The following is a 27887-nucleotide window of genomic DNA, read 5'->3' on the forward strand; positions in this document are numbered from 1 at the left end:
GGTAGGAAACCAGTCTCTAGCCTGCAGTCCAAATGCCTTGTTGGCTTCATTCCACTCTGACCTTTCCCCTCTTTTATTTGCTCCCAGTACCTTGGTTCCTTTCCCAGTTTTCTCCAGTAAATTATATCCCCTTCCTGCCTTTTTCTCTGTATCCCTACTTGCAGACATTCCTTTGGCAAAATCTCCTTTCTCCATTCTCATGTTGGCTTAGTACTTAGAATAGTTTATGCTACTTTATGAATATAATATTCTGTACAGATGGTACTGTCCTCAAAGATCTGCATTAAAATCCCACTCTCTCCTTGTTTCTTCAACGTGATATGTTTTAGTTGGATAATATGGTGTCGCTGATTTGTGATTCTATACTGTTTTTGTCGTGTTTTATATTTTTGATATGCAAATTATTCTGTATTTAATCTGTCACTAGCTACACTATAATAGGTCAATAGCTTATATTTGGATTGTTTTAAAAATTGCTGTCTTGTCTATTACGTTCTTGTTTACATTTTATTTACTGTTTTGTGAAATCATTTTTGTAATATTGGTACTTTATATTTTTTTATACTGAATGTACAACAGAAAAGAGCACTCATGGTATTTGAAATGTCTGATATTGTTTGTATTGCATGATGTCTGCCTTATGAACAAGGCCATGCCTAAAAATGGACTACTCCATTCACTGTTTTTATTTTCCATTTGTTAACTGGGCAAGTGGTCTGGTCTATTGACTTATTTCAACCATGACCCAGGCTTTAACAGTAATTAACACAGCATCAGCAATTGAAGCAGTGTATACAATAACACTGGGTCATAATGTATTAAATATACTAAAGCAAGTTAAACAGAGTGCAGGATGATGTCACAATATGGTGTAGGTTTTCCACTTGAATAGCAAATGCATTATCAATATGCAGTTAAAAGAAGACAGTTTAATAAGCTATAAACTATAATGTTATAAAGATGGAGGATTAAAACTGAAAAATAAATAAATACATTGTTTTTCTTCAACAGGAAATATTTGAAGCAGATGCAGCAGTAAGATTCTTGACACTGAAAACAGAGGTAAGTAAAAAGTGTGTTCATTAGATGTGGTAGCATAATCAGATGTCCATCATGGTAGTTAACATAATGGATGAAGTTTTTAGGAGCTTTGCAAAGTTCAGGATTATGCTGCTAAGAAAAGGCAACACTATCAGCTGTGAAGATTGCATTTTACTTTTATGGTAGTGCAGCAGGCTTAGTAGTCATTATGGGCTTGGGCTTGCTGTATTGGGGACTGTTTGGTGAACTACATGGATTTTTTGTATGTGCGAGTAAAAAAGGGTTGGAGGATGAGGACCTTTTCGATTGTGTTTTTGGATGGTTTGGCAATTTTTTCTTTAGAAGCTTTGCATAATTTTAGGCCTAGTGGTACATTGTAAATGATGTGTTGTCTTGGAGGGTTCCCTATTAGATGAGCAAACACTTAAAATGTCGAGTACGACATGCTCAACAGCTTTTAAGTGAATGTTCATCTAAGCGAAACCTCAGAATGTCGAAACAAGGAGTTTCGAAAAGTCAGTTGGCCAACCATCAGGAAGCCAACGGCTGACGCCAGAACGTTCAACTTGTCTAGCTGTACTTACAGTCCTCCACTGTGGTGTTGTCTTGTCGTTTGTCCTGTGTAATGTTATGACAGTCCTCCACTGTGGTGCAATCTCGGAGTTGGTATATTTAAGTAGGGGTGGTGTTGGAGGCACAGCCCCCATATTGGGGGGGGTCGAAGACCCCCACTTTATTTTGTTTGTTGATTTGTTTTTGCTTTTTTGGAGAGGTTTTAATGGTGTATAGTGTATTTTAGCAGTCATCAGTTGGCTTCCTGACGGCTGGCCAGCTATAACTTTTCAAAACTCCTTGTTTTGACATTATGGGGTTTTGCTTAGATGAACTTTCACTTAAAAGCTGTCAAGCATGTCCTACTCTACATTAAGTGTTCATTCATCTACTATAGACCCGTCTTGGAGGTATGATGCTTGCTGATGGTGGGCTGATGTGAGAGATTTGTCTCCATGTTTCATATCTACCAGCTTTACCCATGAGAAGTCTGTTCAAAGTACTTAAATATCTGTATCCCTTTCTAAGGCGATTATTTCTAAAGATCATTTACTAAAAGTATTATTGAAAACCAAAAAGTACTTCCTGCATGGGACTGTCACCTGACATTATACCTGGTTGCTTAATTAATACTGCTAAGCATGCCCTTGTTGGACACACTCCACAAGCTGTTTAGCTTATGTTAAGCTACCAGTTTTGTCCTTGATGTGTAGCACACTACAGTGTTGATGCCCCTCCATAAGGATGGCCTTAAAACTGACCTGGGTAGTTAAAGGCTTAACCTTACAAGCCTCATCTGCAAAGTGATTGAACATACTGTAACTTACCTCATAACCCATGAGATCAAGAATCTTGTGAGATGTGAGACTTGTCATCAAGCAGTTTGAATTTGGGAAGGCTAGATCCTGTGTATTTAATCGGGTATTTTTTTTTCGAAAGGGCTATGGAGGCTCTAGATAGTGACCATGGAGTCCATGCAGTGCATCATGACCTGACCTTTGACACCAACAGAGGCTGAAAATGCTGTCCCTTTATTCAGTGTCTTATAAACTTTTGAGGGGAGATCCTGGCCTCATTTACTGAGCCATTAGAAACCAGATTGTTCTGCACCCCCCCCCCTCCCGCAGGTCCAATATCTCCACCAGTATTAGAAACAGGGACTTAATCTTCACCAACAATTAAACCTGTCCATTCACCATGATTTATTTATAATCCAGCACTTCTCAGCTGGAATAAACTTCCTCTGCATGATCAATGTAATCCACTTGTCATAATATCCCGTAAACATAAGCTCAATAGGAATCCACAAATTTATTCCAGGACTGACCGATATGGATCTTCTGGAGAAAGGAGGCATTTCCTGAGGGGGAGGGGTATTGGCTAGGTGAGAATTGTCATGAGACTCAGTGGCCTTGGAATATCTAGAAATCTTTATGAATCTGTTATGAAGTTTTGAGGTTTAGCAGCAGAATTGTTTTTTTATCACTTAGTATGTTTTCTTTTATGTGGTTTTACATAGTTTAGTATTGGATATGGCACAGTTTTACTAAATTGTTTTCTTTATAGGTCTTCAGCTGTCTCCTACCTCTTGGATAAGAATGTTTCAGGCTATTTTATGGCAATTTTATTTATGTTCACTAGAGCGTTGCTTTTATTTCTTTTGATCCTGTCCTCATGTATTCTGATATGAGCTATACAAGAGCATGGAAATTTCTAGAATATTGAAGTGGGGCATGACAGTTATGTCCTTGTTTTTATTTCTGTTGTATTATGTATAATGTATGTATTTTCTTCAGGTTGTCCTTTTTAATATAGTGTTTCATTAGTAAAATGACTGTATCACTGCATGACTGAATCACTTGTTTGGGTAGATTCTGTTCTATGGCCTATTTTAGCCTTGATTTGTCAAATCTATAGCCTTGTTTCTATGAAGTGATTCACAGCTAAGGCTCAAAGCAAATGATTTGAATATGACTAAGAGGCATTTGTTCTTTCCTTATTCTTTTCATCATTTTTTTGCAAGTGGTTAAATCCTAGTACTATGGTTGTATACTATGTCTTTTCTGTTTGGAAGAATATTTTGGGCACTAAAATATAGATGCAGTTTGCTGATACTTCGGTAAGCATTTTCTCTTATTTTACTGATCACTTTTCTTCTTTTGTTTGAACATATGTACACTGCCTTACTGTTTATATCTTTAAAGTTTAATTGTATTTGTTGTATTTAGTATACAGCATTCATTTCCATTGTCTTTCCAAAATTCAAAAGTTTGTGGTGTTAACGTTTGCACACACGTTTTCTTCTGATTCACATAGACCTCTGTTTGTCAGATTAGTATAAAGAATTAAAGTTTTATGTATCCCTGTTACACTCCCTCTTGGAGTCCTGAGATTGATTCCCTTCATTCTCCGCTTGTGTATTGTGTGCTAGAGTAAACCAGTCAGTCATTTTGCCTGTTTGTCCTACTAATGGGTATTTATGCCTAGAAGGGTTAGCTTAACCAATAAGTAAAATAATCGTAACAAATCTAGTATGTAGTAAGAATGCTGTTCAGGTTAAAAAATAAAAAAGTTTTTCTAAGTGTTTGTTTACTGATGGGGTTTGCTGATGTATATTTTTGGCATCTTCTGTACTGTTTTAATTTGGTAATAAATACTTGGCTTGATGAGGTGAATTGAGAGTTCCTTTTTTCCCCCATCTCAGCCCCCATGCCGACCATCTTAATCTGCCTCCCAGCTGTTGTAGCGATCCACGTTTTCAACAGAAGTGACAACTCAGCGGTTCATTTATTTCCTTCAGGGAGAAAGTTAAGCTAGCTGGGAGTGGAGCTATCATCCTTGCTGTGCAGATTAGCATGCTCCCCCCCAACTAACTCCCAACCTTTTGACAGTTGTGATACTGCACAGTTGCAGACATAATGTGCATGTGTACTAGTGCACATGCCATGCCCCACCAAGGTACCACACCAGTGTGTAGCTCACATCTCAACGGGTAATTGTAGGCAGTACAGCTACACTCCTGTATGTGTCACCAGTGCAGTGAGTCAAATCACCACCCTTCCCCAATATGGGCAAACCAGCATTGACCTCTCAATCCTATCCTCCTACCGCACGTTTGTGTTGCATGTGTCATTTGTCTAAGATTGGTCATCTGTATAGTGTTTATCACTGTGGCCACTTTTATTGAGCCTTCCTAAACTCTAGTGTCTTTTATCATTTTTATTTTGTGTCACACAATAGCATTTCATCTTTGTTGTTTCCTGAGTTACTTTTTTCAATCATCTCTTCTGCTTCTTTTGCTAAGCATATGTGGAAACTTATTTGTGTTGAAGTCACAGTTAGATATTTTTGATGTAGCAGCATTTTCTGAGAAGTATGCTTTTTATTAGACTACTTATATTTAGTTTTTGCCATAGGGAGTGATTCTAATTTTAGTAATATGAGTCAGCGTCTGCACTTAACATTTTTACAACAGTGTTTATACATTGTTAGGGAAGACTGGACAAGGTTTATCATTTTCATAAACAATATGTATAGCAGCAATTATTATTTGCATTTTACAAATATATTTTGAGCTGGGTGGCTGGACATTTAGGTGAATATTATCTTGCTGTGTAAATGCTAAATTGCTAGTGGGAAGTGATTAGTTACATTGAAGAGAGACCCTTAAGTCTGTGTGTGTGTGTATATGCATGTACATATAAAACATATGACCTAGCAGTTTAAATTATGAAATTGATACATTTATGTTCATAATTTAATTTCTTATAATTTAAATGCTTTCCTTATGTGTATTTAATTGTAATGTTGTATTTTGAATACATTACTCCATAAGAGCTTTCATTTATAATAACTACTTATTTTACGCCTTACAAATGCTTAACTGAATTTGGCTCCTTGAAGACGTGTGCAAAAAATTATTTTTTTAATAGCAGTTTGTGTAATTCAAGTGGTGTACTACTGTTCTGTACTCATAAACTTAGTATTTCAAGATTTGTATAACAGGGCATAGTATCTTTATAGGGTCATAAGGGCACTTCAGTGTTCACTTTGTTCTGTGAGGCATTCATAAAGTCATTTTTTGCAAATCTTGCTGGTTGCACTACTTAATTATAAAATTAATTGATATAAGCAACATTTTTAAGCCTAGTTGCTATTGCTCTAAACAGTGAAACATTTTACACACACACAAGGTAAAGAGTTCTAGCAGAGTAAAATATCAGGCCAAGGCAAGTTCACAATATAAAATTGCAATTGCTTTTGTTTATTCCCTAACACAGTTACTCAATGCCCTTTCTCTAGTGTATGATGTGGTTAAGCTATGTAAACTGAAGCCACTAACATTAGTGTTGAAGAGTGACAAAATAGACTAATGTGCCTTTTCATTGTCTCTGCAATTCTAATGCTTGCTTGGTTGGCTGGCTGGTTTGGATTATTGACAGTGGGTCCCACTTTAAAGTCTGCGTTTAGGTTCTGCTTAGGATGAGATGAGGAAGCTACCTTATTGTTTTGCACCCCAGTGTAATAGGTGAACTCTTGTGGTGTCAAAACCCTTATGTTACACACAGGCTGTGGAATAGTGCACTCTGTGCTGATGGTAATAGTGTCTTGGATTCAGGCTGGAAGACGGATGGATAATAGTAAATATATCGATAAGTACAGATCTGTATCGGGTAAGTAACTGAATCACTAATTTCTCTTAAGTCATGGAATACTATTCAGTAAAGCATCATCATAGCGATAAGCAGAACCACATAGTGGAATTTGTTACTTTGTCTCAGTTTTAAGCTTCTTACAGAATCTTGTAGTAAGGGAGAGGATGGGGAAGTGGGAAGGATATTATTGGTTACTTCAGTGGTAAAGGTTTAACTTTAACACGAAGAAATATTGTTTCCTACCTAATGTTGTAGGATCTTGGAATACATTGACAGATGGGGATGGTGGACTGCAGGTTTAAACAAAGATTTATAGCGGTGTGGTACAGTTGTGAAAAGTTTGAAGGAGGCTATGGATGAGAAAAGGTCCTTTACTATGGTAGTTTGTGCATGTTTGTGTTTATCTCTGTATAAGTGAAAGAAGTAATGGGTAATAGGGCAAATAATGAAAAAGGCATGAATGCAGCCTACCGACTGAGAAGCAGGACAACTGTCTGTGCCACTGGTGATTTAGGATCGGTCAACAACTGAGGGTGCTTTTGGACCAATGAGGGAAGGTGAAGATGGGTGGATCAAAGACCATTTCCTTCTTTCTCTCCTGTTTCCTAGTTGAAATCAAAACACCATTCACATGTAGAGAATCCTCCTTATATATTCAATATATGTCAACAAAAGATGGATCATAGCAATCCAAAAAAAACTTACACACACACCTGCATATAATCACAAAAGCACAAAAATATAGTTTGATGTCACACATCTTTACAGCCTGCTACTACATCAAGATATACTCTTCTTCTTCTTCTTCTTTCTGCTTTTTCCCGGTTAGGGGTCGCCATAGCGGATCATCTGTCTGCTCATGATTGGCAGTGGAGTTTTACAGTGTCGAGTTGCCACCCCGGCGCCCAACCTTCCATGGAAGGAACACGCATGCACACACTCACACCGAGGGCCAATTTAGAGTGTCCAATCCACCTACAGCATGTCTTTAGGATGTGGGAGGAAACCAGAGCACCCGGAGGAAACCCACATGACCACAGGGAGGACATACAGACTCCACACAGAAGGCACCCCAGCTGAGAATCAAACTGGAGAAGCTCTTGCTTTGAGGCAGCAACGCTAACCGCTGCACCACCGTGGCCGCCCCTACATCAAGATATACTAAGGTATCAAATAAGTCCATGTTCAACTTATTGAGTCCACTTGAGGACTGAGAAGAGGGCACAAAAATTCCTGTACTGATGGTGTAACAGGCTGTTTGCTGCTTAACACAGAGTCCTGTGCAATATGACAGCAAGTGATATAGCTGGGGTTGTCAATAGATAGCATTTTAGGTCAGTAGGCTTTGTTGCACCCCCCAAAAAAAAATAGACCAGTACTTGCGTAAAGAGATAGAGAAGCAAGCAAACGGGTTCTTTTCTTACTGGAAGTGAATTCCAGTAAATGACAGGAGAAATGATAAAATATGCATTATTAAATAAGTTCCTGAAAAGATTGCCTTGAAACTACCCTGCTTCAAGTCCATACTTTTTGATAGTGCCAAAACTGTGAAAGGTAGTGTTGCCATTTTCTGACACGAGTGCTGTATGGAAAAATTATCTTAATGGAGAAAATCAGTTATTTGCAATTACATTTTGTAAAGCTGGAAATGGAGATGGACAGGATGGTTATAGTTTTGTGCTCACATTTGCCATGTGGTACATCTGGTTAGGGATATTTCCATGACAGAAAAGTACACAGCCTTAGCACTTCAGTTTTAAGTTTATATAAAAAAATCTTTAGACATAAGAATTAACCAGCAGAAAATGCCAGGCCTTTGTCCTCTAGATTGTTGCAGCTAAGTCATTGCTGCTCTCGCCCACTTCCCCACTCTCACCATCCCACAAAGTTCAAGTTCTACTAACCAGGCACTATGCCAGCAGTCAAAAACAAAAATGCAAAGATATTAGCAGTTTTAATAAATATGTTTTAGATAGGTGGATTCATGTAACCTAAGTTGAAGCAAAATTGAAACGGTATCATTTAGGTGCATCTTGAAACTGTATAGTGTGTGGGATTACCTTAACCATCATTTCAGCACATTTCTAAGGTTCAGATACGAAGGACAGATGAATGGGTACAACAGAGAGGGGGAGACCTGTGTCATGTAGGGCAAATTAAACAGAGACCTTTACAGTACTGATACCATGGGACCAAACAGGCAGCCCAGAAAAGTTGTGGGGACCTGACAGTATGTGATAATGAGAAACACCTTTAATTGCCTGAGTTTGGAATTCTGCAGCAGTAATCTAAATGGGAGAAAACCATAGCATACACTACCACTGGGAAATCTTAGTGGAATTGATGCTTTGTAAAGATAATATTTTTAAGACGGAAACATGGGAACTTAACAGACAGTACCTAGTTCGTTTGAATAAGTCTGTCATCAAGGATTAAGCAAAGATTGTGCACCTTCTACACATTCCAGCATGTCACCGCCATTGATGTTTGAACTTGGGGGTGGAGCACTGGAATCCCAGAGAGTGCTGTGTCTTGCTATTGTGACCATTTTTGAGGTACTGCGTTTTAGATGAAGACGCATCACAATAGTGATGGATGAATTCCAAATCAAGTACAATAGAGTTTTTCTAGGTATTATAGTCTTCATAAAGGAGAATTAAACATTGGTACCATAAGGTTGTTCTCTGAATAACATACCCCAGGGGTTGCATGTACACAGAAAACAATAAAGGACCCAGAGTTGTGCATCATAGCTGAAGGAAAATGGACTAAATGAATTAACATTAGAGATTCACTCTGAGAGCGTCTACAAAGCTATAAAGCTAGCCAGCCTATCGCCACGCATGTAAGAGCACAGTAATATACACGTTTCCAAAGAATCTCATAGTCTTGTGTGTCAGATGCTGTAAGAAACGAAGTAAGGCCAGAGGTGATTAGTTGGTGTGATGCTACATCTTCAGGAGAGTGTTAAAGACCCTGGTTATGGCAGTGGCATCACTATGCCTTTTCCTAAAACTAGAAATGCAAACCAAAGTCTAAACCAATTGTACTAGAAGTAGTGAACATAGTAACAGAGATAAAACAATTGGAAATGGGATCTTTAATAAAAGGGTAGGAGCAAATTACAAAGAAAAAAATGGGAATTGTAGGAACAGTACCTGTAGAATAATGTTTTAGAGGAGGATTGAGATTTAAAAGATTGCAGGATTTGAATGCGCTATGTAATGTTTAACTGACAATGACTGGACAGATAATAAGTGTTCTTTAATGTTTGCAACTGAAATATTTGGTTCATTTTCATTTATATAAATGTATGATTGCCTGTGTCATAAAAGACAATTTAATAAAGATGTTTCTTGTTGAAAAAAAAAAGAAATGAGTACATCTGGAGTGCCATCTTGGCCCAGTCAAACATCCCAAAATTCAAAATGCTTACACTACAAAAACTACTGCTCTTGATCATCCAAGGTGCCTTTTGGTCATTTTAGACTTAAAGCCAAAAGATCGCTTTTCCATCCTCCCATAGCCACACTCAGGTTAACTGCCTGGAGACTGTTTTTGACACCTAGGATTGCCTTGTATCCCAAGGAAATGATCTCTATTCTAAGGGAAGCAAGGAAACCCAGTACTAGAAAATCATACATAGCAAAACGGAAGAAATGTTTCCACCTGGTTTCATAACAAGAGCAACAACCCTTCTCTGGCAGACGTCACCTCAGTCTTACAGTACCTGTCAGACCTGTTTAGACATGCAGTTGCCTACTGCATCATTAATGTACATGCTTCTGCCATATCAGCCTGCCTGCACAGTGCTCCACACACCCACATGAAGCTGTTCCTAAAAAGGGGTAATTCACTTGTGACCATCCAGAAGGAACTATATTCCTGCTTGGGGTCTAAATTATGATGTGTTAGAGAAACTAACCTTATCCCATCTTTAACTTGCTGCCACTTCCTCTCTAAAGATGCTCACCTGGAAGATCAGTTTCTTATAATGGTCTCATCAGTTAGGAGGGTTTTAGAGCTACAAGACCTCATATGTAAAGAGCCTTTCACTGTCTTTCACAGGGATAGGGTAATCCTTAGAGCAAACCTATATTTTATTCCTAAGGTGGTATCAATCCACCTACCAGTAGGTGGTAGGGAATCCGCCTGTATATCATATTATCATAAGATGTAAATAGCAAACGCTATTTCATTGTACCGATAATATCGAAACAAAATATCGAACAAATGGAACAGCAAATTTTTTTCCCAGGGAAAAAATTTGCTGCTACATAAAAAAAAAAAAAATGAAACAAACACAAATTTAAGTGGGGGGCTGTGCCCCCCACACCCACTCTACTGAAATATACCAACTCTGCGATCGCACCATAGTGGAGGAAATGACAAAGTCCAGAAGTCGGCCCACCAAATCTTTTTCCTGGGAAAAAATTCAATGTTCCATGACTTCGCTATTTTGCCATTTCGACAGTATCGGATCGACTAAATAGCATTCGTTATTTAGTCCTTTCGATAACGTCATATAGACCCAGGAATCCACCTACCAGTCTTCATCTGAAATACACAGAACAGCACAGAGCAAGTCCTCCTTCATTTCCTGGATGTGCACAGATATATCAGGTAATGTCTAGACAGGAAAAAAGCCCAAATAGAGCAGAGCAATTACTGGTGGCTTTTACAGAGTGTAAACAGGATGGGCCTGTCTCCAAACAAACCATTTCAAAATGGATAGCAAACTGCATTAAACTCTGTTACTCACACCATGGAAAAGTTCTACCTGGATATAGTAATGCCCATTCTACCAGGTATGGGACAACCCTCAAGGCAATGTTTCCAGGGCTCGAGCAGGTTTTGATACTGCCATCCTGCAAAACCTTATTTTTTAGCATCATGCAGTTGGACCTACCCATCTGCCTGCTAGCTTTGGGAGTTCTCCCAAGAATCAACACTACAGAACTCACTACAAAGGACAAAGTACAGTTGTGTACCATTTACTATAATTGTAAATGTTCGAGTAGGTCAGTGCTGTAGTACATACTCCCACCCTTCATCCTCTTGGACAACTGCTGTTTTCCTCCTTTCTGGGTGCAAGAGGTAGAGGAGTTCCCTGCAGGTAGTCCTCTTATTTCTATCACCCCCTTGCTGCCTCCCATGATTTTCCTCTTTTCATCCAAATTCAGAAAACTGGAGAGGTTGTGCTGTCCTGAGGCATCAGACTACTTGTTCACTGTTAGAAAGACCTGAAGATAGGTTCAGAGTTGTGTAATAGGCTAATGGCCCTGGGGTCTTTACAAGCTTAGCCCATAGGATTACCCTGGCATCATGCCACCTGACCTTAGTTCCCAGTGCCTCTGTTGAGTACAGCCACTAGAGTGATCTCCGGGGTGAATTTTCTATTTCCCATCCACTCATCAAGATTTCTCTTAAAGAGAGTCAGCTAGGTGCTCTGCTTGACATGTATGGGAAGATTCCATAGCATGGGCAGTCTCTGGGTTATGAATTTGTCCCTCCAGTGCATTCTGTTGATTGTGGTAATAAGGTTGAGGTCTCTGGAGCATTTGGTGCAGAGGGATTGGGATTTCTTTAGATGTTAATAATCTGCCCTGCCAAGTCTTGAACCCAGGATGCTGTGCACTACAATCACAGCAACATACCACTACACCATCTGAGCTGTGGCACAGATGGACTCCCTTCTAATACCCTGTCATCCAGATGTCAGTCGTCAGAAGTGCTTCAACAAGGGATGATGCAATGGCTGTGGAAATTGGACCATCCATGTTTTACTGCATGGAGGGAAGACCTGCACCATTGATCTACATGAACATCTACTGTTATCATAGGTGGGACACAACTGTACTATTTGTTTACGCCTAACCCAGGAAAAGGTGGGAAAACAATGATTAAACGTATTCCTTAATTTATATGAATCCAGCAAACATTAGTGTATACTGTTAGAAAGACTAAAAGTTAGAAAAAACGATTAGGAAAATAGAGTGGAAGAATGTACAGCAGTTAGATAAGTCAGAATACCCTCTTAAAATTAGAAGGAAGGGAATTGCAAGCTAAAATACTGCAGTTTGGAAGCCTTGCAAAGCATGGGACAAAAGTGTCACTGCAACCTGAAAATGTTCCAAAGCAGGTTGATTGAGTAGTGCAACTGATAAGTGGAATCTCTCTGAAAGGGTTTATTTTAAAGAGTTGAAGTTAGAAAGCATGGAAAATGCACAACTTGAGCTGAATTCTAATTTTTTGTCAAGCTAAAATGGCACTCTAAAAACCCAGACTTCGAAGTAACACACCGGTATTGAGAAGGAGATATATGAGTTCACAATGGTAGAAGGATAAACAGAACCTGCTCTGTGTTCAAAATGCACTTCTGTCAGTGCTAGACAGAAACCTCCAACAAAACATGGATAACTGGATGGGAAACAGAAAATACATCCCTGGTATTCCAGCTATGTCCCTACTGGACAGGGGCTTTGGGTGCTGACTTGTCTAAATATGGACTAAACTCCTGACTAGGCTTATAAGGGCCTCAGGGCCAATAGCCTAGTAGCTTCCTATGGTCCTATGACTGTAATGGATCATAAAAACTATATCTAATGAGATGGAACTGCAGTTTCATGTAAAAACCACCTTCCCCAGATGATAGGGAGATTTGAGATTGGCAGCAGTTTCCTAAATCCACAAATGTTTAACCTACTTTTACAGATTAACTGAAGCCTTCTTTAACACAGATGGAATGTCTTTAGACTCGAGGAGAAATGGCATTATTTTGGTAAAGGAATGAATACCCCCAAAGAAAAGGAACACCTGTCTGGTGGGGCAATAGTCAAGGGTCAAAACCACAAACAGAGCCTGGAGAATTCTAGAATCCAAAAAATTAAGTCTGTTTAACTGGGAAGAACAAATTCTCACTCCAGCTTTAGGATATTACTGGCATCAGAGGAGCAACAGTCATCTGAAATTAGAACAGTGTGAAGAAGACCCAGTCAATCAAATCAAGCTCTGCAATGAAAATCCAAGTAGCCAGTCTGCATTCATCAGCAGAACGATGAAAGTGTTACTACTCCTTGTATGATGAATTTCTGTTCATCCACTCTCAACTCTAGTCCCATCTCTCAACGCCCCCCCCCCCTCCACATAAAGCATAAAGCACAGCAAGCCTCTGTCTCTCAGGTCATTCAAGCTTCCCAGAGCCCATTGTGTCCACACAAAAAACAGCTCTTTCAGAGCTCTCACGTGGATGCACCTTACACAAAGCGGCTCTTCTCAGAGCTCACAGTACAAACAGCCTTATTAGAGCTACCACCAACACCAAGCCCGCATTCAAAACAAAATCAGCCCTTCTCTCTCAGAGCTCAATCTGCATCTCAATCAGCTCGATAAAGACCAGATGGACACACAGACACAGCTTTGGTGAACCAAAACAAAACAGTTAGAACTTAGATCAGGGCATTCTAAGGGCAAAACAAAAAAAACAAGCTCTCTCAGAGATCTGGCTCAGATCTCTTAAGAGCTCTCACAGCTGGCTGCAGCTGCCCACAGGCTTTTAAAAACAGCTCTTTTGACTTAGCTCCACACCCACCCTGACTCGGGAAATCTGTTCACCGCTTTGTAAATTGGAAATTCCTTCCTTGTAAATTTGGCTATTCTCGGGATCCGGGCAGCAAAAGGTATCAAACCAGAGTCCTAAACCACTTGGTTTTTTCTTTTCTGTTCATCCACTGTATTAGCACATAACTATGTTATGTGACTTATCTTGTATAAATTTCACTGTAGTCCCAGGCAGAACCTGAAAATAGTTTAGTGAGATGAGCATTCCACCCTATTTAGCAAATACAATTTAAATAAAATAAGATAAGTAAAATAAGCCTTCCATGTGGTAATGCAGGCTGAGCTACACATCATCTCTGCCATTCATAAGAGAACAGTTTGTTGGTAATCCAGATATATTCAGGGACAGCTGCAAAGATTTCTTCTAGGAGACCCCCACCTTGTACACAGTACATCAGCCTATCAGATGAAGCCTTTCCTCTCTTAGACAGTTACTATGGCTGCTTATGAGTTCTAGCCAACTCCTGTAGTGACCCCATGAACAGTATCCACCATCCAGAGTTTAGAAAGCAAGGGAGTGAAATGAAAGGATTATAAGGCCTTTCTTCTGAATCTCATACTCCTGCATACATCTAAGGACAACTTAGAAGTCACCAATCTAAATACAGCTTGTCTTTGGAATGTAGGGAGCAATCAGAGGACTCAGAGAAATCTCTCTTAAATACATCTACAATCAAATATTCATCCAACCTATCTTAGTGCATGGTGCACAGAATCATAAAAACGTGCATGCCATATAGTGGAGTGGACATGTATGACACGAGTCCAGTGAGGTCATCAGGACCATATTGTAGGCCTCAACAAACACACATCTATATATATATATATATATATATATATGTAAAACACTGTCCTTGAACAGCTGATGCAGGACAGGGGAAAGTGTGATATGCTGTCATTGAATTGTCTGCATTGTTCCATCCCCAGTACCTTAGTCCCACACAGGGTAACTGGATCACAACATGACCCAGGCAGTGATCTGACTAAATGGCAGTCTGCCTGTAGGTCACTGGTGGAAACCCCAAACTGGAAAACCAAGTCCAGAGTACGTCTGTGCTATCCGTGGCAACAGGTAGTAAGACGTCTGTGCTATCTGTGGCAACAGGTAGTAAGACGTCTGTGCTGTCCGTGGCAACAGGTAGTAAGAGGCATCACCCTGAGCAAACTGCATATCCATCCAAATACGAATGTGGTATTTTACAAGGGCCACAGAAATCACCATCTCAACCTAATCTGTCAGGGCAGGGTTTTAAAGCACTGTGCTGATGAGAAAGCCAGGCAGCTCCTGAAGGAAAATGGTGGATAAAGGTGAGGAGACATCAGCAATTTGACCCCAAACCTATTGCAGACTCTAAGGAATATGTAACTATAGCTAAAGCCTCGGTCACATGCAGAGATGAAAAATGAAATGTAGCAACCTATGCTTCCTAATCCTCTCCACCTCAGAGCACTGGATAAGTAAAAAGACTGGAGCTCAACAGCATCCAAATGTTGTGCTTTTCTGTCTAGGGGAGAGGGTTGAGGCATGTTTCCAGGGGACATATCATTTCAATAACTATGCATCAAAACATTTGTTAAGCCTAGCCACCACTTTGTTCCATTACTTGTGATTATCTGTTTTAAGTTATCACAGTCCCCAAGTCATCCTTTTGTTCTGTGCCTTTGTCACATTTTTCTCTAATAATATACTCAACTTTCCTGTGTTGTTTCTTGCAAACAGATGTTTGGGTGTGCGCTGTGAGAGTATAATGCTTAGCTGGAACTGCAGCGAGTATGAAGTATACATTCATACCTCTCAACTGTCCGGATTTTCACAGAATGTCCATTTTTTTTACTCATATTTTTGGTGTGTTCCTCATAGTCTGTACTTTTCTGGGTTTTGGGGGCAAATCAGTGAGGACTGGGTTCACTAAATAATGAAAGTCAGTTGAGTTTCAGACTTCATATCCTTCAGAAAATTCATGGTAACACAAGACCTTTTATTCTAGCAACTTGCTAAGTTTATAAAAGCAATATTTAAAATTTGTCCCTATTTTTGGGCTTTGTTCCGCCATTATTTTTGGCTTGGACCAGATTTTTTGTGTTAAGAGGTTGAAAGGTTTGTGTACATTTGACTCTGGGAACAAGGAGTAGACTCTATCACATGTATGGGGCAGGGCAATGGGGCTTAAGGAATAATAACGTAACTACAAGAAGGGATTTGTACAAATACAAACATTTTTGATAAGGTAAAGTCCAGTAAACCAGAAAGCAACGAGGCAACCACAGGATACAAGGACCATATAAAATCACTTTTTAATCAATAAAAAATGGTAAGCGCTTTCACTATCAGCTTCATCAGACCTTTTTAAATGATCCTTGCATCCTATGGTTTCCTTGTTGCTTTCTGGTTTATTGGACTTTAGTTTTTAATGCATTTTAGCAATGGAGCATTTATCCTTTGGAGAGTGGTATTGTGTGTTCTTATTTTTGATAAGGTATTTATTCTACATGGTCTTGTCTGTTGGGCTAACAAGTAGTTTGGGCTGTTGCACAGAGCTTGAGCAGCAAATGGAAGGCACTAAGTACAAACAGTAGTCTTAGACTATCAAAATTCATCTGAGCCACACAAGATCCTAATCGGAAGTGGGTCAGGGAAAAAAAAAACTTGATGTTCCTGTGTTGTAAGGTTGAAAACACTTAAATGAAATGACAGAAACACTGGGTGAGGGGAAATACTCTACACATTCTGACCAGGAAGGGGAAATTAACACTTGGATCCAAGCTTAAAATGGAAGAATGAAGGGAAAACTCATTATCCTGAGAAAACAGAAAGGTAATCTACAGGGGACACACACACACACACACACACACACACACACACACACGCACAGGTGGAGAGGAACGTTAAAAATTGATGGGAGGATGGTTGAAGGGATGGTCGTATGTTGATATGTTGGAATGAAACAGAGCCAAGAAGCAAAGGATGCTAATATTGTTAGAAAAGGGATGCTAGTGTTCTAGAAAAAATAGATCTAATGGAAAATAAAGGCCTAGTGGGCTAGGAGTGTCTTTGACTAAGTAATTAAAATAGGTAGCCAACAAGGCTTGGGCCTATCTCTTTATACCACATCAGGATAACAGGAGGATCCATCAGGACTGATGAAGACATGCTTCATAAGTCTTTATAGAGGAGCTAACCACCTGCCTAACATCAGCTGCCAATAGCCCTACTGACCGATTAAATTGAAGAGGCTAGTTAAAGAAAAACTATACCCACAGACTCGAAAAACATGTTTATTTCATCATGGTTTGGTCTTTCCTACATTTTAACACCAGACATGGACTGTTTACAGGTTTTTAAATATTTTTGTGTAATTTCTGAGTTTGACCACATGGGGTCTGGCATCTTGAAGTAATACTGATTGTTTACTCTGCCTCAAGGTATCGCACAATGCAGTGATTCTCTGTTAAAAAAATACATCATGCAGGCCTCTTTCTTCATAAAGCTCCTGCTGCTGCATTGATTTTACATGTATACACTGCTGTCTTTGTGAGTTCATTTTAAGTAGCATTTCATGCCGTTCATTGACTACTTAATGCACAAATAGTGCAAATGCCACGGAACAGACTTTCAAAATGCCCTTTACTGCTGCTTCTTTTTAAGAATGGCTAAATTGCAGTCTTGTGAAGCCTGAATTCCACTACATTGACTCATCTCCCATGACCCATCCCCTTCACACCTAACTTCCCTAGCTGTCAAAGTGCTAAGGGTAATTTGAGCTGTTACCTGCTGTGATTGACTGCTCACAGCAAAAGACTTGACTCGTGTACTGTTTCCTTTCTGTATCGGTAGGAGAAGGACTAGGGAGCTGTGACATCACAGCATGGGTGGGTTTTTAGGGCAGTCATGGTGATGTCAGTTTGGGGAAGGAACTGACCAGAAAACTACCTGTATTCACTGGCCCTTATGACATCATTGAATTGGAGACTGCAACATGCTTTTCCAGGGCGGGATAACAGTTTTTTGAAAGTAAAACTACCACAGTACAGCAAGGTACTGTTTTAGTGGAGAGAAGCTATCGATTTTTGAAATATTTTAAATGCAGTATTGTTGTTTATTCATGGCAGAGACAGTAAATGGGGAAAAAAATGACAAAAGTTGAGCATTTAATAACAGAATTCCTTTGATGTCCTTTAACTTGTGCAGTACTTATTCCTGAATCCTAACCCCTGATCCCAACTAATCAGTACAATTTGTCTTTCTTTCTTGAAATACCCAGTATATTTGGCCTGTCTAATTCTGGAATGCTACTCACAGGCTACTAATGTCTTTTTAATGAAAAATAGACATCCTCACATTGAATTTTACATGCTGCCTGGATTTAAAGGGCTCAGATACTTCGCACATGGCATTTTGTAAAATAATAAAATGTATGGAGATCTAGTGTACAGCAAAACTAGTAAAACAGTAACAACTATATACAGTCTGTAGAAAAAATAAGGAAAGTGCACCGTGTGGACCTTGTGCATCCAGTCCTCAACCTTTTAATAATGAGATTGCTGAATGTCTGGAGGAAATAAGTGATGGTAGTTTCTTATAAAGCTACTGTAATATACTTAGCTGTAAAAGTGGAATAGGTGAGAGTAGACCTTTCAGGAGTGTGTAATAGGAAACTGCAGCTGAATTGTGATGCTGAAAAGATCGCAGTGCACACAGGAAAATGAGCAGGCAGATGAAGGTGGGGTGGAATGAGATGTAAAGAGTCTGGGTCTTAACAGCCTCCTCAGATATTATAACAATTACAGCACTTTTCTCAGCATAGTTGTGTCTGGAATGGGAAATTGATAATGCCATACAGAAGCAGGAACTTTACTAGTAGAAAGGAAGACAAAGTGTATTACTTATGTTTGATAGTGATGTCACTGGGTTATGGAGTTGGCTTCAGACACTTCACTGTTATAAAGACACAAATGCACTCATGTGGTTCAGAAACAGACAAAAGGTGATTAGGGAATGTGAAAAAGGATATACAAATCTAGCAGTAAGGATTTCTACCTACTGACATTAAAAGAAGAACATGACCAGAATTGCAACATAAAAAAGGGCTGAAGAAGACAAACCGATGTGGTCTTTTGGAAAAAAATGAAGAAGCCAGTAAAAGAATTTATAATCAGATGCTTGAAGGAAGGTAGAAATCAGTGAATTATAGCTTTGTGTGTGTAGCATGAGAAGTAGAGATGTAAACTGTATAGTTACAAGAGAAATTGGGGTACATGTGTCCACACCTCCAAGCCAAAAAACATTCACAGGGAAAACCATGGAGGAAAATCCTGAGATACAGAATAAAACATTGTTACAGACTGATGATAAAAGTGAAAAACATATAGATAAAACATTTCATTACAGGGTGCGGAAACAAGTTACACTCTTCTAGTGCATATGGATTGAATCATTACTATTAAGAGCGAGATACAGTCTATGCATAGGGGCAAGATAGGTAATATTGTGCTGTTTAGTAATGATACTTGTGCAGTGTCTAAAGTGTTCTCCATTGACGGTTCATCAATGACTTAATCTCCATAACTAGTAAAGCATGGGATTGAGGTGGTTTGCCACACTGGAACTTTGTAATATCCTTTGAGACTGCACTCCCTGCAGTATTTTCAGAAGTGGATATCTCTCATAAAGCAGACCGCATGTCGAGTACATGTAGATCTCTTTGGCATGCATTAAACAGTTGTGCGTACAAGTAAGTCATGCATGCAACAATATTAAGTAATACAGGTAGCTAATGTAAAAAATGGAATGTAGGAGTAATACAATCACTTATGCAAGCCTAGAGTATCTTCATTCTTTATTCCATACCTCTTTCTGGTGGATGAAATGCAGCTACAGTGACTCGTGGAGTACCCTGCGGAAGCTGTAGAAGACCCCTTCTCATTAGAGATTCATAGCATGCATCCATGTAGGTAAAACGAGTATGCAATTGTCAACATGGTCCAAATTCTTTAGCTCATTCCACAAAAGAGGGGAAGTAATAGAGCTTAAAATAGCCCCAATGAGCTGGAGTTGCTGTCTGCATGTTGACCCATGCCCTCAAGGAAAGAGTCGGAAATGGGAGAAAACGCACCTGAATTTACTGTGATTGGAACCCAAAGATGGAAATACTGACTGTGGTATTTAGGTAAGCTGCAGATGCAAGAATAAAGCTTGAGAGGAAGAATTGTTAATACCTTAAGAATTGTTAATACCCAAGTGACATATGGGCAGATGTAATTGGCTAAGCAAGATCTAATAAGATTTAGTAAGCAAGATTATGTTGAAATGTATTGTATACTGGTTGTGGAAATAAAATGACTATAAATCATGGAGGGTCAGATGGTTTGGGGACAAGAAGGTACAGGTAAGTAAGGTAGTGTAATAACATTTTGAAATATTTACTGGAAAAATCACTGGGCTTGGAAAGCGAATAGGAGGAAGGAAGTGTAGCATGGAATGGAATGGAAGAGGAAGTGTAGCATGGAATGGAATGGAAGGAGTGAAGTTTGTGGGGGATAACTGGAAAGTTGTAGGCGGGGAGAGAACGTGTGAAGAGAAAATCTTAGACAAACTCAAATGACTGGTGGTCATGTAGTAGTCTTCAGTAAATGTATGAATATCCTTTATCTTACTACCAGCAACTTTTTGTAGTTTTTGAAAAAAATTGCTGGTAATCAACGGTTAGCATGTTTACTACATTTATATCACAAACAAACATATTTGCAATCACTTTCAAATAGGTATTGCCATAAATTTATAGTCCAGTAGTTTCCTTCTCAATACTATAATCTTCTTCCTTTATTGTCTTATGTCAATGGTGCACAACCTTTTTGTGAGTAGGGCCACTACACGAATTCTTAGTGTATCTGCTGGCCACCTCAAAACACAGCAAGTCATTACGAGTTAACAATAGGTACAGTTGAATGGCATTTTTACTTGAGACAGCAGTCATAAAATTGCCTGTTTTCTACATCAACTTTGCATTTAACATTATTCTAGCTTGCAGCCATGGCTTATTACAAACTCTTGCAGAAAGTTGCTACTGTTTACAGACTACAAGTTATAAACAACAAAGAATAGTTACTTCTGCAGCTAAAATTAGAGGTGTGCGCAACTGTAGTCAATTAGGTAAGTAAACATGTGCTGGAAAGTTTGCATAACTGGAGTAAGGCATAGTATTTTTTCACTTTTTTTAAAAATCTTTGGTTACTCTGGGGGCTGGATGGTGTTGCATCAAGGGCCAGATTTGGCCCCGGGGCTGGATGTTGTGCACCACTGTCTTGTCATATATCTTAAAAATAACAAAATAACCAAAAGCCTCAAGATTTCAGGTTACGTGATATTTTTGTGCTTTTGAAATTTGTCATGTGTCTCTCTAATTCCCATGCGTCTGTCCATACTCTTTAAGAACGTATCATTAAACTTACTACTACTAAGACATTTTTAAAGACCTTGCTAGAGTACAGACAGTTTCGGAGAAGTTGCATAATTCATAACCTTAAAGGCATCACCTAAGAAGCAGAGAACAAAGTTAGAACAATAACAAATTCTCCAGTGAGGTGTAGAAGACAGGTAAGTGTGATTTGCACATGGTATGTTGTATTTGCTTGTATCCTATCCAATTTTCTGTATACTAATCCATGATGTGGACTTTTGCATTTCCTTATTTGTATTCAGTTTTGGTTTTTATAACTTAATATCTATTAATATCTTTTACATATAATGTCAGATGCCTTTTCAGTTTAAATGTTTCTATGACCTGTTATGTCTCCATATATTTTTGTATTATTGGTCCTGTCCGAAAATGGGTACTCACCCAGTAGAGCCAATCCAGTCAACAAAATATAAGTAAATAAAATGAAATGAAAGTTAAAGTTAAAATAACAAAATATTGGAGTTAGCATTTAGCATTTTATTTTAAATGCCTGTCCTGCAATACTAACTGTGAGCTGAAATGAGAAATCTGCAGAAATATGTAAACATTATTTACTTCCCTATGGTAGTGTTTGAACTACGGAAAAAAGATCACCAATCAAAATTAATTAAAATATATGCAGCATAACGTTATCACCTCACACCTTCTGTGTGGAGTCTGCATGTCCTCCCCACGGTGGAATGGCGTTCGAAAGGCATGCGTGAATGGGTGTGCCTTCGTTGAAGGTTGGGCGTCAGGCTGGCACCTCGGCACTGTAAAAATCTACTGCCAATCCTTAGTGGACTGGAGTTCCACTGTGGTGACCCAGGAAAAGCTGAAAGAAGAAGAAGATATGCAGGATAAGACTTGGGCTTCATAATGTTCCTGCTTGCACAATTGTAGAAATGCTGCATGCTCTTGTTTATTTTCAAGTTAATGTATTTTTTATACTTTCTACTACAAAGCTAGGAAAAATGTTCTGCACTAATTGTCACACATCTGTGTCTCCTATTACAGTTTAATTGTGTTAATTGGATCAAAGTGGTTTCAGGCTGCAGTACAGAAGACTTGAAATATTGGCTGCTGTCACTGCCTACTCTTTCTAAGTCTCATTAATGTGTTATCCAACACATTAAGCAGCTGTTCCTAGCTGGGAGGGCAAACTCGGCCTAAGAAGTGGTCTTACACAGCCTTGACAAACATTCTGCACAGCTTGGCATCTTCCTAGCTACAGTAACCAAGACTGGACAATTTGATGTGATTTCACTGAGTGGTTCTGCAATGGCAAGTAAATACATGATTTCCCTTACAAACCCCCTACAGTGTCACTTTAAAGTAGTACCAGGAGCATCTGGTTTTGTAAAAATAATTTATGAGCTTATTTAAATGTTACCTGGAAAAATACCCATATAAACTAAAAAAGGTAGTTTTGGCTACATTCTGGATGCTGAGAAGAGTACTGTTGGAAAACACTAATAATTGAATCAGTACTGATTCCTGGAACTTAACTATGTTCTGACATAGGAATAGGGGTCCATTCCTGCTATGCCAGTAAAAATCCAAAAGCTTTAGAAAGAGAAAAAAAACAGGGAAGCAGTTCTTATAGGGATGTAGAGTTCCCTTTTCTCAGTCTGAAAGAAGTGTGAAAGTAATTGTGATTTAATTGTAAACCAAATTAGAAAGTAAAGATTTACCTGTAGGCATAAGTCGCTAAGCCCTAATGTTTTTATTTGAGCAAACCTGCTTTTTATGTAATTTGGCAGTGGCTGGTTTTCAGTCCTGTTATTCTATCGCCTGGATTTTGTATAGCAAGTTAACGGTCTGTGCTCTTCATTCTTGCCTGCTGTGCTAATGCTGACTCCTTAATGTTACTGTTTATCACCTTCTGAAGCAGCTCTTTTATGAAGGAAACAAGGTCATGGGACCTGTGCTTGTAAACTGAGCATCGTCATAAAATGGTCTAAGGCCAGTGCCTGTAGTTAAACTGCATTTAGGTTCATGTCTGTCTGCTGTTACTATCCTGTCTTAGTCAGTGTGTCCCTCACATTCATGATCAGGTGTTTTCACGTTTTAGAGCATGTCACCGTTTTACTTGACAATTTCTCCTTATTCATCTCAGAAAAAATATACTTATATCCCCTTTGGTCTGCATTATGTACTTCTGCATTTCTTTCCATGTACCTTCTTGCATTTTTTTAATCACTGGAGCTTAGTTGTTCTGTTTTTTAACTGCAGTATTTTCCAAAATATTCTTCATCCAGTTAACTGGAGGGTGTTCAGATCACATCCAGCTTACTGATTAACTTTACATGGTAAATGGTCAGGTCACTTCCAGCCAACCGGCTCATCTGTATTCAGGAGAGGCTCAGGTCACATTCAGCTGAATGGTTATCTGGTCACAAGAGTAAGTCAGGTCACATCTGGCTATTTGAATATCTTTACACAGGAGAGTCTAGTCACATCCATATAACCAGTTTTCTGTAAATGGGAGAGCATCTGGTCACAATCAGATAACTGGCTATCCATCTGCAGGAGAGGGTCAGTTCACATTTAGCTAACTGGTTATCCGTCCACATGAGAGAGTCAGGTCACATTCAACTAACTGGTTATCCATTTATAGGAGAAGGTTGGGTCGCATTCAGCAAACTGGTTATCCACCCATAGGAGAAGGTCAGGTCACATTCAGCTAACTGGTTATCCATCCACAGGTATGGGTCAGGTCACATTCAGTAAACTGGTCATCTAGCCACAGGAGAGGGCCAGGTCACATTCAGCTAACATTATTCACCCACAGGAGAAGGTCTGGTCACATTCGGCCAACTGGTTATCCATCCACAGGAGAATGTCAGGTTACATTCGGCTTTCCTTCATCCGGTTAATCATTCTGTTTGCATTTTACATTCTGGTGTTTATTTTGGGCTTGTCATTGTCACAAGAACTCTTCAGTGTGTTCACTGTTCCAGTGTACAACGTATTGCCAGCTTCCCCTCCAGTGTAATATTCTGGCAGAGTTGACAGGTTTGGAACAGTGCAAGATGGAACACAGGCTATTGAATTCTTGGCCTGTATACACTTCCACTGTACCAACCTTCTCAAAGATGAGACGATACCTAAAGTCATTATACTGTACAACTCCCAGACTGCAGTCTGCACATTTTGTACCTTTTCCCCTTCCTTTGATGAGTTTATCTGAACCTTTGTCTTATATGATTTCTGTTTTCCACACTTCCTTTTGCACTGTTACTGCTTTTGTCTTCATGCCTGCTTTAGGAGGTAGTAGTTTGCATTTTGCCTGGGTGTAGCACATTCCCGGTGGCAATGTTTGCCTTTGTCATCCTATCCCATGGTCTGATGTGGGTAGAGATAATGGGTAGTTAGTGTGTTCAACATTTAATCCCAACTCTGAGAAAAAGTGGAATTCACAGGTCTGAAATTCACATAAAGCAACATTGGGACACTAGTAACATTATGACTTTCGTAAAGAAAGCGGAGTCTTTTACCAGTGTAGCTTTATGTAAATGAACAATGGCATAATAGTCAAGGTGGGGGGAATGGCATAATAGTCAAGGTGTTTACCTTACAGACACGAGGTGCAGGGTTTGATTCTCACATGGAGTAATTGGCTAGGCTTAAAATGGCCCACAAAGGCACTTAGCCTAGTACTAACCTATGAACCTATGAACCTATTAACAAGGTGAGCAATTCTATATTCTTCTGAAATGTTGAACAGCAGGAGAATGCTAGAAATGTTAGTCCTGCTTTTTGCACACTTTGGCTTGAATTTCAAATTCCGCAAACCTCTTTCTATCTTATTTATTTATTTGCTTTTGCTTACTGAAAATGTCATCTGGGAAGTGAAGTGCCCATCTTTAACAATGTCCCAGGGAGAAAAGCTCCAAAAGGATAGAAATGTATGTTTGACTATTCAGAATAAAAACTGTCAACAAGCATTATTTACAAAGTATTTCAAAGCAGTCAACAAATATTTACAAAGCATATCAGATTAAGGAAATACATGTTTTCAAGATACTGAGTAGTATCCATAGTGGACAGAGTTCAGATTTTCTTGTATCTGGGTATCCAGACTTACTGTGATAGATTGACATATTTAATTAACAGTGTAGCAGTTTAGCACAGTTAATTAAATGTTGTGAGCTGCTAATAAGATTCATCCTGAAGTTCTGAATATGAGTAGCTCCCTCTCTGTTTACCTGCTGTGTGACATAGAGCAAGAAACTTAACCAAGCAGAGTTCCTATTTAAGAGATGCTTGTTGCAAAGGGGATGTATCTAGTTGGTAGATAAGAGCGAGTGACCCTGACCAGTTGAGTTACTACCATGCCTCAAACTTATTTTTGTGAAGAAATCTCCATTAAATAATTATATCGGCTGCAGTCTACATCATATTAAACAAATTACATTGTTAAACATCTTAAAAATGTATGGAGATTAAGCCCCTTTGAAGTCAAGAAAGATTAATTTATACTGAGACTGCAGTAACGCAGAGGTACAAGCTGATTCAGAGTGAAACGGTTGGAGTTCAGTAGCAGTTCTTTATCCTTTACCTTTCCATGAACATTTGGTTAAAATGTTCAACATGGTGTTCACTTTGTGTGTTGAAGGACCCCATTTATAAGCCAAATGGTCTGGGTTTGGTAGCTGGGTGCTTGAAGAGATGATTCATGGTGGTGGGACAGGGCAGCTGCTGCCATCTCGTCTATCTTTGTGGGGGGGGGGGGGGGTAGACTGACCTTCTGGTACAGTGGCTTTTTTTGGAGTATGGGATATGATGCAGCAAAGTGAAGGGTCATGATGTTCATTTGGTACATATAGAGAAGTGTTTAGCAGTGCAGCCAGAAATTACCATATAAAATGGAAAAGAAGATGCAATGTAGTGGCAGTGTTGTGTATCCCCCCTTGGCAGCATGCCTGATAGGTTTGTGTGTGTGTGTGTGTGTGTGTGGGGGGGGGGGGGGGGTAGGATGATTTAAATAAAAATAAAAAAAAATCTTTCCTTTTGTATGGAATGGCATGGTGACTAGGTCTTTACCTGGTCTGAGGACAGTTCCAGACCACCTTTAAGTGAAGGTGGGTGTGGTCTTGAGACTAGTGAAGCAATCCTTGAATCACAAAGAGAAGGCTGTCATTATGGGATGGTGGTGGATGGGACTGAGCACCCTTCATAGATGCCTGGATAATGGCATCTCCAGCCAGCTGTAGTTCGAGCGTAAGGCCTGTTGGAAGGCACCTGATGGTTGGCAGGTATGAGGGGAAAGTCGTGGAAGTTAGAAAGCATGAGCAGCAAAACACAGTCTCTCAAACTGGGAGGAGACCACTGCAGATTAAGGACTTTTTGGTCACATTTTCCTGTTATTGTGAAGAAAGCACAGCACTTGGAGAAGAGAGTAGGAACTGAATTTAATTCTTACCTTGGGGATATTTTGGTCCTGTACAGTCCATCTTCTTGAGAGAGATTGGGGTGGTGGAAGTTACCATATTTTAACCTCACAAACCAAGCACTACTGAAGACTGTACAGCTTATGCATGAGAACACTTATCTTATTAACCTGTGGTCCTGGAAGGCTGGTTCAGCTTATACGTGGTAAGTTTTAAAGTTGTTAAAACCTTTCCATAAATGTGTGTGCATCTCCTATTTGAATCTTCCATGGTGTTTCAATACCTTAGATAATTGTAAATAAATTTCTCATTCATGATCTAATTTTAGAGAGTAAAATAGGACTTGAGTCCAGTAATGCTAAATGTTAATGAAGCACTGAGTTTCACATTGATTATGCAATATTCTCACACTTTTACACTCTTGTTTACTTCTGGTAAGCAAGTGCTGTCTCATGGCTGGCAGGATTCAGAAAACAAATTGCCGTAACACTATTAGGGCTTCACTGTGGAAACCTAATAGTGCTAGAGAGCAGTAACATGCACTTCAGAGACATAAAAGAGCTGTGTGGAGCAAAAGTTTTAGTGACTCATTGTCATGCCTATGAATTTAACACTGCACATTTAGAAAGGATGTGCTAGCCTTTTTCATACCAACCCACACAGTGCTTTTGTATAGACACCTACAAACATGCATGTGTGTTTACATACACACAAACATCCAGTCACATGCATGCACAGAGATTGAGTCCACTCCAAGCATGCTCCTATATATATATGTGTGTGTGTGTGTGTGTGTGTGTGTGTGTGTGTGTGTGTGTGTGTGTGTGTGTGTGTGTGTGTGTATATATATATATATATATATATATATATATGTATACACACACACACACACACACAGCATAGCAGTACTTACCTGCTGTGGCACTGACAGCTCTACTCCTGCCATAGATATCAGTGGGTGTGCACAGTCAAACTTAGCATGGAAGAGGTTCCTTTGAGTTGTTATGCCTCACTTTTCCAATCCTGGCAAAAGCTTCAGAGAAGTACACATAACTAATTTACATTAGCTATACCCTGGGCTACCCTACCACATCTACATGCAGTGTTCTTCAGGGAAGTTGCTGCGATACTTCAGACTGGAGCCTAATAACCACTGCAGTGTTTCAGCAGGGAACCTAATAACCATA

General features: G+C 39.3%; 1 long non-coding RNA gene across 1 annotated transcript in view; it reads left to right on the forward strand.

Annotated features, from left to right (window-relative positions):
• The first annotated feature begins 1000 nt into the window (after positions 1 to 1000).
• The window catches only part of LOC122811187, a 455006-nt gene continuing 428119 nt past the window's right edge, over positions 1001 to 27887 (forward strand). The window contains exon 1 of the long non-coding RNA XR_006366223.1: positions 1001 to 1062. This is a non-coding gene — a long non-coding RNA (uncharacterized LOC122811187). The remainder of the gene's footprint in view (positions 1063 to 27887) is intronic.

This window comes from Protopterus annectens, chromosome 9.part0 (assembly GCF_019279795.1).
Source record: "Protopterus annectens isolate FY-2018-M chromosome 9.part0, PAN1.0, whole genome shotgun sequence".
NCBI lineage: Eukaryota > Metazoa > Chordata > Ceratodontiformes > Protopteridae > Protopterus > Protopterus annectens.